Source organism: Prionailurus viverrinus, chromosome A1 (assembly GCF_022837055.1).
Source record: "Prionailurus viverrinus isolate Anna chromosome A1, UM_Priviv_1.0, whole genome shotgun sequence".
In the NCBI taxonomy this organism is placed as follows: Eukaryota; Metazoa; Chordata; class Mammalia; order Carnivora; family Felidae; genus Prionailurus; species Prionailurus viverrinus.
This window is the reverse complement of record NC_062561.1, coordinates 92,170,837-92,185,074: the sequence shown is the minus strand read 5'-3', so window position 1 is coordinate 92,185,074 and position 14,238 is coordinate 92,170,837. Positions and strand designations below refer to the sequence as shown.

General features: G+C 46.8%; 1 protein-coding gene across 1 annotated transcript in view; it reads right to left on the bottom strand.

The window, feature by feature from the left end:
• The window catches only part of COL23A1 (collagen type XXIII alpha 1 chain), a 354,760-nt gene that overhangs the window by 339,581 nt on the left and 941 nt on the right, over window positions 1-14,238 (bottom strand). The window lies entirely within an intron of this gene.

Sequence of the window (14,238 nt, the reverse complement as noted above, 5' to 3'; positions counted from 1 at the left end):
TAGATGGTAGAATTATCCCACAAAGACTATAAAACAAAAATTATAACCATGTGGTACATGTTCAGAGAGTTAAGCAGAGGCATCAAAGAAATCAAAATCTCTAAACTGAAATTCTAGAGTTGAAAACTACCATGTCTGAGGTGAAAAACAGGGCAGGGGGGATTAAGGACAAGATTAGACACTGAAGAAGAGAAGATTAGTGAACCTGAAGACAGCAGGAGAAATTATCCAAAATGGACAGAGATAAAGAATTTTTAAAAAGAAAGAAAGGAACAAAAGAAAAGAAAAGAGAAAAGAGAAGAAAAAAGAAGAGTATCAGTGAACTCTGGGTCTCCTAATGCACATGTAAGTGGAGTCCCCAAATTGGGGGACAGAAAAAAGTATTTGAAGAAATGATGGCCACAACATTTTTCAAAGTTTGATGAAAACTATAAACCCACAGATCCAAGAATCTCAGTGAAACTCAAGCACAATAAACACAAAGAAAATGACACCAAAGCATATCATATTTGAATTGCTTAAACCAGTGATCACGATAAAATGTCAAAAGCAGCCAGAGGTAAAAGGGCAAATTATGTGGATAAACAGAACTCACATTCTGTTTATGCTGCTAATGGGAATATAAAATGATACAATGGCTTTCAACAAGCGTTGGGCAGCTTCTTGAAAAGTTAATCTCGTAGGGTCCTGCGTGGTTCACTCTGTTGAGCGTCCAACTCTCGATTTCAGCTCAGGTCATGATCTCACAGTTCCTGGGATTGAGCCCCGCCTCAGGGTCTGCACTGAAACCGCAGAGTCTGCTTGATATTCTCTCCCTCCCTCTTTCTCTCTGCCCCTCCCCACCTCAAAATACACAAACTTAAAAAAAAAAAGGTAATCCTACACCTATCAGATAATCAACTACTTCATTCCAAGGTACTTACACCCAAGAGACATGAAAGAGCATGTCCATACAAAGACTTGTACACAAATGTTAATAAAGCAGCTTTATTTGTAATAGCTCCAAACGAGGAACAAACCCAAATATCCATTAACAGGTGAGTGGATAAACAAATTATGGTTTATCTATATAATGAAATAACACTTGGTAATGAAAAAGAATGAAATGATAATACATGCAAAACTATCAATGAATCTCTCAATAATTATACTGATTGAAGGAAACCAAATACACCCACACACAACCAAAGAGCAAATACTGTATAATTCTATTCATATAAAAATCCAAAAAAGACTAATCAATAACAAGAGAAATCAGCAATACCTGAGTGGCAGGTGGGAAGGGACAGAAGTCAAGGGGGCAGAGGAAGCTTTGAGGGTGATGGATATGTTCACTGCCTTGACTGTAGAGATAGTTTCACATATGCACACATGTCACAAATTATCAAACTGTAACTTTAAAATATTTGGAGTTCATTATGTGTCAAATAGACCCAAAAAACAAACTAAACTACAAAACACCAGGGTCCCGGTTCCCACAGTCGTGGCTCCCATGGGATGGTAGAGCAGGGGCCCCGGGGTCAAAGGGCATCACTTCACCCCACTGGGCTGCATGGTCCACCCTGTTCGGTGCCAGGTAAACCCCCAGCAGAGTCAAGTGAAGAGCCAGTGAGAGCACCCAGCCCAACCCAGGCATTCGGCAGGAGCTCAGAAATGTTTTCCTAAGGAACGTGGGGTTTACTCAGTGACTCCCACTGGCACACTGAGTGACCTCCAAACTGCATGGGCACACATTTCCATAGGGGTCACTCCTGAGCCCTGAAACACGTTAGTGTGCTTCGAAAGGTTTAGTCTGTAAGCAAGATGCAATTCTTCAGCGATCTTCATTCGTGCTCCCCTTTATGATTTTTCTTTTCTTTTTTTTTTAATGTTTATTGAGGAGAGAAAGAGAGAGTGAATGGGGAAGTGAAAGAGGGAAACAGAGGATTCGAAGCCAGCTCCGTACTGACAGAAGACAGCCCAATGCAGGGCTTGAACTCTCAAACCATGAGATCATGACCTGAGCCAAAATCAATGCTCAACTGACTGAGCCACCCAGTCATGCCCCCTTGCCCCTCCATTTATGATTTTTCAAAGACCTACATCTCATCCTGTCAGAATCTGCTACGGTTCATCACACGGTTCACCATACTGGGCTGACAGAACAAAATCCCATCAGTGGCCCTGGGTAGAGAGTGGACGGTCTCCACCACAGGTTTTGACAGACTGAGGAGAGTCCTCGGGCTGTCCCTGGGCAGAGCCTCCAAGCCTTCCCACACAATGGCAGGTCTTCTCCAGTGACCCCAGGTCACCGAGCCAGGCCCTGCCACAATCCCCACACTGAGGTCACCTGCTTTCGCTGACCCTGACCTCTTGGTCTTGTCCACAGGGAATGCCTACAGGTTACCCTGGCGTGTCATCTGATTAGACAGTGTCTTGGGCTGCCTTGTGTCTTTCCAGAGTCCATATGTTGAGGTCCTAACCTTAATAGCTCAGAATGTGACTGTATTTGGAGACACAATGTTTAAAGAGGTGATTAAGGGGTGCCCACTGGTGGCTCAGTCAGTTAAGCTTCCCACTCTTAATTTCAGCTCAGGTTATGATCTCACAATTCACTGACAGTGCAAGAGGCTGCTTGGGATTCTCTCTCCCTCTCTCTCTCTCTGCCCCTCCTCCACTCATGCTCTCCCTCTCCCTCTCTCTCTCTCAAAATAAATAAACCTTAAAGAGGTGATTAAGTCAAAAGGAAGTCACTAAGGTGGGCCCTAATCCAATGTGACTGACATGCTTAATAGAAGAGGAGATTAGGACACTGACACATAGAGGGGAGACCGTGTGAGGACATAGCAAGGGCACAGCCATCTGTAAGCCAAGGAGAGGCATCGGGGGAAGCCAATCCAGCCAACACCTTGACCTCTGGCTTCCAGACTCCAGAACTGTGAGGAAATAAATCTCCGTGGTTTACACCCCCCTTGACTGGGGTACTTTATAATGGCAGCCTGAGCAAAGACAGATGGGGTCTCCCCAAAAGCCCACCCCACCCCGCCTGCTGCCTATGGGGATGGATGGGCAAGGAGGCATCTTGGAGCAAGGGGAGACTCAAAGGACATGGAGGCCTGACCGCAGAGCTGAGTGAGGTGCTTTCTCTTCATGGGCCCACAGGCCATAGGAGGCATTGAGGGTTAATGGGGAGAGAACCAAACTCCACTGAGAATATCTAGGAAGTGGACAAGAAGAATGAGGAGTGGCCAGGCCTGCCCGAGGCACAGAGGGACAGGACCCAGAGAGACAAAGCATTTCCAGAAAGGCCAGGTGCTAAAGGAAGGGGACAGAAGAAAGCCCATGAAGAAATGATCACAGGACCAGCCAGCTGGGTAGAGCCATCTTCTTCCAGCTTGTTCCCTGGAAGCCAGGCCTAGGTGTGAGCCTCACGACAGGCACAAGGAGGAGGAGGAACCATCCCCAGGAAGGGCCCTGGCACTGGATGTTAATGAACAGTCCTGGCAGCCACCCACCATCAGGATAAGCAAGGCAGGGTGTGGGTAGGGGGTGACGTGACTTCTCACTCATTGTCGTAGGAAGTGAGTATCACGTCATCCTCAGGGAAAGAGTGAAGCAGACACTGTCCCCCTTTTCCTTTTATAAAAGTTTTTTTAAGTTTACTTATTTTTGAGAAAGAGAGAAAGAGAGAGAACACAAACGTGCGAGCCGGAGAGGGGCAGAGAGAGAGGAAGACAGAGGATCTGACATGGGCTCTGTGCTGACAGCAGTGAACCCCACGCAGGGCTTGAACTCACAAACCGTGAAATCATGAAGTCATGAGATCATGAGATCTCAGACCAAGTCGGACACTTACCTACTAAGCTATCCAGACACCCCTGTCACCCTTTTTCCAGAGGTGGAAGTGGAAGTTTGGAAAAGCCAACTCATTGGTCTCCAAGGCACTGCAGTCAGTTGATTTTATTTTTTAATTTTTTTACATATTTTTATTTATTTTTGAGAGAGAGACAGAGCATGAGCTGGGGAGGGGCAGAGAGAGAGGGAGACACAGAATCAGAAGCAGGTTCCAGGCTCTGAGCTGTCAGCACAAAGCCTGATGTGGGACTCAAACTTGTGAACCATGAGATCATGACCTGGGCCAAAGTCAGATGCTCAACCGACTGAGCCACCCAGGTGTCCCAAATGCAGCCAGTTTACAGGCATCTCCAGACTCAGACCCAGATCTCACAACTCTGGAGCCCACGGCTTGAGCTGTGAGGGTCCAGTTAAAGGGGCTTTCAGGAGGACCTGAGTGGGACAACCTCTGTGGTGCATATGTGCACATGCACACCCACGTGTATGCACACATAAGCATTCACATACACACGCATGCATGTGTGCACAGACATGTATGCATGCAAAGGCAGGCACTCACGTGTGTGCACACTCACATGTGTGCACCCTTGCTTTCATGTGCATGTGTACACCCTTGTGCCCTCCAGCCCTCACAGTGGCTTGCCCTCATAGTCCACATACTCCAGCCCAATTGCCAGGTGAACTTGCCCTTCGCTGGACTAAGCTACACCACGCAGCTGAAAAGGAGACGCCATGGATGGCCATCGCCATCCCCCAGAAAGGACCGTGAAATGAATGGACAGACTGCGCGTTTTGTGTGATAGTCCTATTGGGAGGACCGAAGCAGAGGAGGTTTTATTTAAACTGTCCTCTAAAACCCCCAGAAATCACTATAATTGTTTTATGACTTGTTTCACAACTCAAAGTTGGAGCCATAGTCAGTTTTAGAAGCTGAAATTACCCATTTGAAAGCACTTCCCTTCCTTCCCGATTTTGTGGCTACATCAAAAAAAAAAAAAAAAAAAGTAAAGATTTTCTCATTTACCAATGTGACTTAAAGCAGATGTGTGTGAGGCCTCTAATCCATCAGGTTAATCACGAGCATTTGGGGGTGTTCGTGCCATATTGCACAACCACATGAACAGACTTATTATTTAAAACGAATTTATTAGGTGTTTGGGGCCCTTCTGCAATGAAAAATCCATATACTAATTTTCGTGAATAATTACGTTTTGATTTTGGTCATCAAATGGGAACTTTTTTTGTTTAAATGAAAAAATCTCATTCTGCTTAAATGAAAAACTGGAAGGAGAAAAAAAGTGGGAATTATGAAGCCAATTCAGTCCTTGCTTTCCTTCAGGAACGAAGTCATTTCCCATCATTGACTGAGAGACTGATGTAAGTTAATACCTTTTTCACTTCTGTCTGGCCTCCCTTGGATGGTGGGATCTCAGCGTTAATTAAAAGGACCATGGGACCGCCTCTTCAATTAGCAAACAGACATACACACTCCTTCTGGATTCAGCCACAGAAAGCCTTCTAATAAGAACAGCCAGTTTCAGGATGTATATGACGTCTGGAACACTTTGGATTATATCAGCTCATTTAATCCCCACGGAAACCTTGTGAGGCAAATATTATAATCCCCTGTTTAATAGACGGGCAAACAGAGGTTTAGAAAACCAGTCATTTACCTGAAAGTAACACAGCTGGGAAATGGCAGAGCGGGGATACAACCCGGGTCTACCTAAAGTGAAAGTCTTCTCCCCGACCCTACAAACAAGTCATGTATGGAGGATGTCTACACTGGCAGAAAAAGTTGCTACTGAACCAAACTCAATTAGTGCTGCCACAGAGTTTGCCATGAGGCTGCAGAAAGGACCCAGGACTTGGGTTCAGACAAATGCTGCCACCTGAGGCCAGTCGCTACCCCTTCTGGAAGGGGTGAAGTGCCCCCCTGATAGGGGGGGTGGGGACTGAGATGGGGCTGTTAACAAATGTTGTAAGGGCGGGGCTCCTGGGTGGCTCAGTCGTTAAGCATCTGACTCTTGACCTTAGCTCAGGTCACGATGTCACGGTTGTGCGTGGAGCCCTGCATCCGGCTCTGTGCTGACATGTGGGGCCTGCTGGGGATTCTCTCTCTCTCTCCCTCTCTCTCTCTGCCCCTCCCTTGCTCTCAAGCTCTTTCTCTCTCTCAAAATAAATAAATTAATTTAAAAAAAAAGAAAAACTGTGAGGACGTACATGTGAACACTTCTGCGCAGGCTATCCACAAGAGAGGCACTCGGTCATTTCCCCTATAGCCTCTAGGAGCACCCTGACGGGTCTTTCTTTAAAACTACATCTGCAAACCTATTTTTTTCTCCCAATGATTCGTGCTTAGTCCTGAAATATGTTTCCGGACATGCTGAAGGGATGTTTTCTGAGTGCCTGTGTCAACAATTAAAGATTAATCCTGATCCTCCACATGGAGAAAATCGAACGGGGAAGGAGCTGAAGGTCGTGTGTGGCCTCCAGACAGCACTCCCCAAACCGAATTACATTTGTTCACAGAATTAGAAAGAACTCACGCAGACTGAGCACAGTACCTGGCTCGGCTAAATGCTGCTCAAGAAAGGGGTCTGCACCAAACCAAAAAAATGAGCCTAATTATCAGATGAAATCTTCAGTTTTCAAAATTGCCCTTTGCTTTCAACAACAACAAATCCAACTGAAAATTTAAAAATTCAGGGGCGCCTGGGTGGCGCAGTCGGTTAAGCGTCCGACTTCAGCCAGGTCACGATCTCGCGGTCCGTGAGTTCGAGCCCCGCGTCAGGCTCTGGGCTGACGGCTCAGAGCCTGGAGCCTGTTTCCGATTCTGTGTCTCCCTCTCTCTCTGCCCCTCCCCCGTTCATGCTCTGTCTCTCTCTGTCTCAAAAATAAATAAAAAATGTTGAAAAAAAATTAAAAAAAAAAAATTCAACCAGGGGCGCCCAGGTGGCTCACTCAATCAAGTGTCCAGCTCTTGATCTCAGCTCAGGTGTTGATCTCAGGGTGCTGAGTTCAAGCCCCGAATTCGGCTCTCTGCTAGGCATGAAGCCCATTTAAAACAAACAAAAAAAAATGTTTCTTTCAACCAAAAGATAGATTGAATCCACTTTGCCCATCATAAAACTTGAAACATGACTTCACAAGGGTACAGGTTTGGAATACCACAGGAGGATAAATGTGGATTGCCTGGACAAATTTGGATAATCTAAAATCAAAACAAAAAGCAAAGCCCTAAAGATGTTCTTCCTTAGGCAGTTACTTACACCCTAAAGAATAACACAAGTAAGAAACTTGCCCCATGAAACCACTGGCTACACTGTATTCTGTGCCAACAAAAATGTGGGGGAGGCCTCAATTCTCTGTGTTGATAGATGCAGATTCTGGGGGGCCTGGGGGGTCAGTGTGTTGAGCGGGGGACTCTCCATTTCAGCTCAGGTCATCATCTCATGGTTCATGTGATAGAGCCCCATGTTAGGCTGTGCGCTGAGCATGCGGCCTGCTTGAGATTCTGTCTCCCTCTGCCCCTCTTCCCCACTCATACTCTCTCTCCAAAATGAAAACAAAGGGGTGCCTGGATGGCTCAGTCAGTTGGGCATCCGACTTTGACTCAGGTCGTGATCTCATGGTTGGTGAGTTTGAGCCCCACATCAGGCTCTGTGCTGACAGCTCAGAGCCTGGAGCCTGCTTCGGCTTCTTTGTCTCCCTCCCTCTCTGCCCCTTCCCCACTTGTGCTCTCTTTCTCTCAAAAATAGATAAACATTAAAATGAAAAAAATATATATATTAAAAAAATAAATATGCAGATTCCATTGACAGGATCAGATGCAGTTGTGAAACATGACCATAACGATCGTGCAGCACCTAGAAAAATGTTTTTGAAGTTTTTGTTTGTTTTTTGGGAGACAGAGACAGCAAGGGTGGGGGAGGGGCAGAGAGAGAGAGAGAGAGAGAATCCCAAGCAGCCTCTGCACTGTCAGCACTAGAGCCCAACATAGGGCTCAAACCCATGAAACCGGGAGATCATGACCTGAACTGAAACCGAGAGTCGGATGCTTAACCGACAGAGCCACCCGGGGGCCCACCTGGAAAAATGTTGATACAAGACTGAAATATATACAAGCAATGTACAAATGGGACACACTCTGTGGTTAGCATTGGGTAGGTGTAAATCTGTCCCAGGATAAGGATTATGCAAAAAGTTAAATAGTTCTTGTTTTAAGGTGGTGGGATTATCAAGAACATTAATCATGTTAAATCAACATACTCTTTGGTTATTTTATTCATTTATTTTTTAAAGGGGCGCCTGGGTGGCTTGGTCGGTTATGCGTCCGACTTCAGCCCAGGTCATGATCTCATGGTCCGTGAGTTCAAGCCCCGCGTCGGGCTCTGTGCTGACAGCTCAGAGCCTGGAGCCTGTTTCAGATTCTGTGTCTTCCTCTCTCTCTGCCCCTCCCCTGTTCATGCTCTGTCTGTCTCTGTCTCAAAAATAAATAAACGTTAAAAAAAAATTTTAAAAAGAAAAGGAGGAAAAGGAAGGGTAGCCAAGCTGGCAAGCTGTTTCTCTACACTGGGTATAACATCCTATATAAGGAAGTGGCCACAATTCAGCAGCCATGGGAGTTGGAGAGCCAAGGGGCAAAGACAAAAAGGTCTACACCTGCCCTGCAAAGAGCAGGTTTGAAAGAACTCTATTTCCCAGCAACACCTATCAATGACTCATGGTGGGAGTTAGAATTAATCAGGGAGAAGGGAGAAATGTGTAGAAAGCTGGTGAAGGAGAAAGCTACTCTGAAGGTACAGGATTATATCAAAGCCCTGTGCGGCCCTGGAGGTGACAGACAGGGGATGGGGTGCCCAGAGTTCACCCCCTATCTCGTGTTGAAACCTAATCCCCAATGTGATGGTATTAGGAAGTGGGGCCTTTGGGACATGATTAGGACTTAGTGCCCTTATTAAAGGGACCTCAGGGGTGTCTGGGTAGCTCAGTCAGTTGAGCATCCAACTCTTGATCTCGGCTCAGGTCATGATCTCATGGATTTGTGAGTTCAAGCTCGGTGTCAGGCTCTGTGCTGACAGCACAGAGCCTGCTTGGGATTCTCTCTCTCCTCCTTTTCCTCTGCCCCTACCCATTCCCCCTCTCTCTCAATAAATAAATAAATGTTAAAAAAAAAAAAGAGAGAGAGAGAGAGAGAGAACTCAGAGAGCTCCCTTGTCCCTTCTGCTGTGTGAAGACACAGTGAAGACAGCCACCTGTGAACGAGGCAACAAGGGCCCCCACCAGACACTGGATCTTCCAGGGCCTTGATCTTGCACTTCCAGCCTCCAGAACTGTGAGAAAGAAATGTTTGTTTTTAAGCCACTCAGTCCACGGTATTTTGTTATGGCAGCTGGAACAGTCTGAGACAGTGGCCTTCTGACTCCTCATCCAGAGCATTTCCTCTCCCAAACTGAGGCCCACAAAGCCACCATGGCACACAGTGCCAGGCAAGGCTGTGGCAACCTCCTAGCTGATAAATTCCCTTTTTAACTTAAGCCAGTCGGAGGCAGGGTCGTGTCACACTGCCATGTGAAGGGGCAAGAATCCAAAGACATGTAGAAAGGCTGGATGATGATGATGCTTGGTGAGGGTAAAAGGGCCATCCTGTCCTGGGGACCACGGTTATAATGACACACACTCTGGAAGGGAATTTGGGGGCCACGGTGACATATGGCTGCTGAGAAAAGCCAAGGAGACCCATGGCAGTGGGGTAAGGGAGGACAAAGAGGAGAGCTGTTGGGGCACATCTAATGGATACAGGGCTCCATACACAATTTGGGGTGTACTGATCTCCCTGTCCTCGGAACAACCTCTTCCATCTACTGCACGGTGACAGAGGTATCCTCTCCCCTGTGTAAGCTGTGGTGCAGGAAAAGTTGGGAAGCAGAGACTGAAAATGCTTCCCAGCATGGAGGCCACCCCAGCCAGTCACTCTGGGGTCAAAATGGCATCCACTGGAGGGTTAAAGACCATAAGCGCCAAAGAATGGGGTTGTGCCAGAGAGAATTCATGAACACGCCAACCTTGACTTTGACTGTGGCTGGAGGCAGAGCTAGAGACTGAGGGAAACTGAAATTTTGTGGCTGTGGAGTGTTCCCAAAGGAGGTATGGTTATGAAAACTGGTAGGCCAGTGGAGGACCGTTGCCCCCCACCCAAACCCTCCTCTGGGGTAACATTCTACAGCACCCACCTGACACAGTTGGTTGCTCCCCAAAACATTCCCTGTCTTCCTTCCTAACAAAACCACAATTCTCTAATAGTGGCAATGTGCCCAGCCTGTGCCCGGGGAGAAATCAAGATTGGCTGAAGCTGAGGTGCCTGGGAGGCTCAGTCGTTTAAGTGTCTGACTCTTGATTTCGGCTCAGATCATGATCTCATTCATGAGTTCGAGCCCCACATCAGGTTCTGGGCTGATGGTGCTGAGCCTGCTTGGGATTGTTTCTCTCTGCCCCTGCCAACAGGCTTTCTCAAATAAACTTAAAAAAAAAAGAAAAGAAAAGAAAAGAAAAGATTGGCCACTCCTGTGGCAACCCCATTACCCTTGCCAGTGAAAGGATGATGGCAGTCATGGGCCTTGGCTCTGGTTGGTGGCCACACTGGAAGTCTTCTGAGAGGTACTGGGAGCTTCCCTGCTCTGACTCAAACAAAAGAGAAAGCCTACTGAGAAGATGACTCTTTTTCCTGCTCCCTTCTCTTCTACCTTGGTTACTCTTGTGTGAAGACATATGGTTGGAGCTGCGGCAGCCATCTTGACACCATGAGGAAAAGCCAAGACAATGAATGACAAACACTGACCTGGCCCCCACTGGTGGCCAAGTCAACAAACTAACTCGGGAACTAACTTCTGGGCATCTCTGGTTATGCAAGGTAATCCAATGACTGAGTTTTTTAAGCGACCACCCTCAAATATTCTGTTACCATCAAGAAGCACACTTACAGACTAACACTTTCCTCTCTATTATTTGCTTGTCAATACAGAGGTTGTTGTGACCCTTAGAAACGAGGGAGCTGAGGGGCGCCTAGGTGGCTCAGTCGGTTAAGTGTCCGACTTGGGCGCAGGTCATGATCTCGTGGTTTGTGAGTTCAAGCCCCGCATCGGACTCTGTGCTGACAGCTCAGAGCCTGAAACCTGCTTTGGATTCTGTCTCCCTCTCTCTCTCTCTTAAAACTAAACATTAAAAAAAAGTTTAATAAAGAAAAGAGGGAGTGACCACCCAGGAAGATGCAGAGGTTAGAGGACACAGCTAGTAAAATGGCACGACTGAAACTCTTCTCTGCCTGCTGGTGTCATTCAGTTTACAGACTGCCCAACTTCAGGAGCTGTGCCGCAAATCTTCAAAACCAGAACGTCGAGGTCCGATTCAAACATTTCCAAAATATGTTTGCGAAAGAAATGCCCCCGACGGTTGGCTCGCTCTAAGCACGTTGCTGTTTTATAAAGTGCTCCCAAACTGTTCCCCCACCTCCACCAGAAAGAAAAAGAATGAATAGAGAAAGTGAGCCTGCCAGGAAGTCACTGGGAAGAAATTTTTGAGTTTGAGAGCCAGGAAATGTCAAGGAAACAAACGTAGCTATGATGGACTCTTCATCTCCTGTTGTGCTAGGGGATTCAAAAACTGGATCTTTATTCAAGTGTGCCCCACAGAGCGGTCCCGACAAAGTGACAGGCTGCCGCAGAGGCCGAAAAAGCTACATGTGATTCTGGGTTTTACGGTAATTTAACCAATACATATAGTCGTTGATGGTAGGAAAGGAAATTGAATTTTACCCAGAGTCTCTGGGTTTTTCTTGTTTTCAAACTGATTGGTCTGGACAATGGAGGACCGGGAGCCAACAATAAATCCATTGTAAGCTGGAAATGGTCTCCTCTGAATACAACTAAATATTTCTTTAATCCTTCCATTAAATTTGTTACTATAGTATGAAAGCTATTTTATTTACTCTAAAATTCAGGCTGTTGTAATGCTGTAATTATAGGTGTAACCAATGGGGGATAGGTGACTTAGACAGCCCATTTAAGGCACGTTTAATAGCATAATATCAGATGCTTGTTTTCCATTGAATATCTTTGGGTCATAATGAAGATACTATCGTTAATGACTTTTATGTTCTGAAAACCATTTCTTTCATTTTGTACCATGGGAAGGCTCTTTAATAATCCCATGTTAACATGAATATTCCCTTTTTTGCAGCTTCTGTATCTACATTATCAGGCACATCAGCCAGTCCCAACAAAGTTATGTCACAGCTCTGTTCCCAAGGGAACAAAGACATCGGGTCGCATATTAACAGTGGCTTTTGTTGGCTTATTTTTAAATATTTTTCCCTGACATTAAAGTTGTGTGTGGTTGGCAAGGATTTCTCTTCCTCAGTTTGGATGTGGTTTCTGCCTCCGAAACTCTGAAAACAAGCTTGTTGATAAAGGACGCGCTGCAGGCACCCTCGCATACATACCGACTTCAGCACAGGCTTCACTGAAAACAAACCAGAACCAAAAACCACGTTCAAGTCCAAACGCTCTTTCCTTAAGAGATTTGCAGTTCGATATTTCTTTGTCCTTCATATCTAACGGTTCCAAAAAGTATCTTCACATCTACTTATTCATTTATGTTTATTTTTGAGAGAGAGATAGAGCGTGAGTGGGGGGAGGGGCAGAGAGAGAGGGAGACACAGAATCTGAAACAGGCTCCAGGCTCTGAGCTGTCAGCACAAAGCCCGACGTGGGACTCGAACCCACGGACCGTGAGATCATGACCTGAGCTGAAGTCCGACGCTTAACCGACTGAGCCACCCAGGTGCCCCCACATCTATTTAAAGCCAATTACCAACTCTTCATTATGTGCCTCCCTCATCTCAGCGAGGGGGTGTAGGTGTTGCCCACCAGGCTGTGGACATTTCCCAGCTGGTGACATTTGTGAGAAGAATGGCTTTTGGCAGGAACAGACAGATATCCTAGGAAAGAGATGCCCTCCCACAGGGGACCCCCAAACAGCCAGAAGCCCAACTCCAAGTGCATTCATGCCACGGCATCTCTGACAGTCCACCAGCCAGTCTGTGCTCCAAGCACATGCACTTTAACTCAAACCTAACCAAACCAAGCATACGTTCACATACATCCTGTGCTAACGCCAGCCTGCTGAATGGTATGGCCAACTTCAAGTGCAAATCCCAGGATGTGAAATATTCCCTTTGCCTTCCTAAATCAAGAGCAGAGAGACTGAGAGAGACAGAGACCAAGAGAGATAAAGTTCTGCCCAGTAACTACTAGCCCAAGCACTACAGTCCCACCCAGGTAATATCGGTGCCACTGGAGGGAGCAGGATGAAGCCACTGCCTTCTGTCCCCTCAGATCCTTAATCCTCAGAGTTTAGGATTTGCGAATCCACACTTTTCAGCTGGGGTTGCTTTGTCAGGACATCTGCCCTGTCCCCATTGCCATTAACATGGACACAAATTTATAAGCTGCTTGTACCAGGACTTCTGATTTACTCAATCAGGCCTCCCAGTTTATTTTTCCTAAGAGGGGCCTCCTAGGGGAGAGAACAGCTCCGGTTACTGCACTTACAGATAGAAATTTTACTGGCCCTCCATCAATCAAGTCAACACCCCGGTCTCTAAGGATTTGCCAAAAGATAATGGGCTGTAATTACGAAACCTTCACCACCAGTTGCCAGTTCCGAAGTCTGTGGGCACGTTCAAGGCAATAATAGGAAATCAATTCATGAAGCAGCAGTTCTGCCCAAAACCATGCTGGAGACGGAAGGCTGGCTTCAATGGAAGGGGCTTAAGAAACAGGTACAGTGGACTAGAAGGTGTGGTCCAGCCTTCTCCCATTCCCCAAAAGATTCCGAAGGAACTCCTCAAAGGACACGCAGCTCAATGCATTAATGAAGATCACAGCAAGCACGGTTTAGGAGGAATTGGTAGCAGCAGGCCTGGCCTTCCTCTCCCCTACCTTGAAACACTGGGGATTTTCAGGATACAGTGAAGGATGCCCCTCTGGGCACTAGACTTGGGATCCACCTCTCCCAGGAGGAAGAGTGTGGCTCAGGCCACGGAGGTGAGCTCATCCGGGGGACCCCTGGCCAGCCCACCCGCCTGTCTTCAGTTCTACCAGGGTCGGGCACTGGTGCACAGAACGTGGAGATTTTGATGCACACGACGGATGAGGGTGTTGAGGCCACAGCAGCAACCTTCATAGAAGTGTCGCAGAGTCTCATTCGACACTTCCAACAAGGGCAAGGAAACTCAGGATGTAGCTGCATTCCCCAGGTGGCATCGCTTAAAAGCAGAAACCGGGTGTTTAATTCCCCTCATCCTACCAAGCCGAGGCGGCTGTCGCCTCAGGTTTCCGGGGC